The sequence below is a fragment of the Arachis ipaensis genome, chromosome B03, assembly GCF_000816755.2.
Source record: "Arachis ipaensis cultivar K30076 chromosome B03, Araip1.1, whole genome shotgun sequence".
NCBI classification, from domain to species: domain Eukaryota; kingdom Viridiplantae; phylum Streptophyta; class Magnoliopsida; order Fabales; family Fabaceae; genus Arachis; species Arachis ipaensis.
Genome location: NC_029787.2, coordinates 4,641,232 through 4,642,029, shown reverse-complemented (window position 1 = coordinate 4,642,029; position 798 = coordinate 4,641,232).

Here is a 798-nt window from a genome sequence, read left to right as displayed (position 1 = left end):
CTCTAATGAGTATGGGAAGACTATACCATTTGAGTTATAACTCGTTGGCTTTTATGAAAGATACTTTAATAAAGAATAAAATTGTAAATACATATAATAATCTTCCAAAACATTTTTTTCCTATTTATATTAAACTCGTAAATAAAAATTTTAAAACAAAGTATATTTTTTGTTCTTGAAGTTTGTTAAAAATACCTCTAAGTTTTATTTTGTTTCAATTTTGTCCTTAAACTTTTCGATTTACATCAAATATACTCCTAACACTCCTAACAGTTAAATTTTCAAAAAAATTCAGGACTAATATAGTAATAATACATGACAACTATATCTGATTTACTTGTATTAAAACTTGTTGTTATAAAATTGTTGTTGAATTAATTCTAAATTTTTAAAAAAATTAACTATCAAAAATATATTTGATACAAATAAAAAAATTTAAGATAAAATTAAAATAAAATAAAATTTAAAAATATTTTTAAAATTTTAACAAACTTCAAAAATAAAAAATATACTTTAATCAAAATTTTAAAATCTCAATCCTTTACTTCATTTTCCCTCCCCCTCTTCAAAACCTTCCATTTTCCCCTCATAATTAAAAAACACACACTTACGCGTCTGTATGTTTTATTTATTTAGTCTCCTTGGATTTGATTATTTGATTTTCATTATTTGTTTTTGAGTTATTTTTATACTTTTGTATTTTATATCAAAAGTCATCGTTATAACTGTTATCTCACTTCATATATGATTCAAGATAAATTAGTCAACCAATTTTCTATTCCAAAATGTTTCAATCAA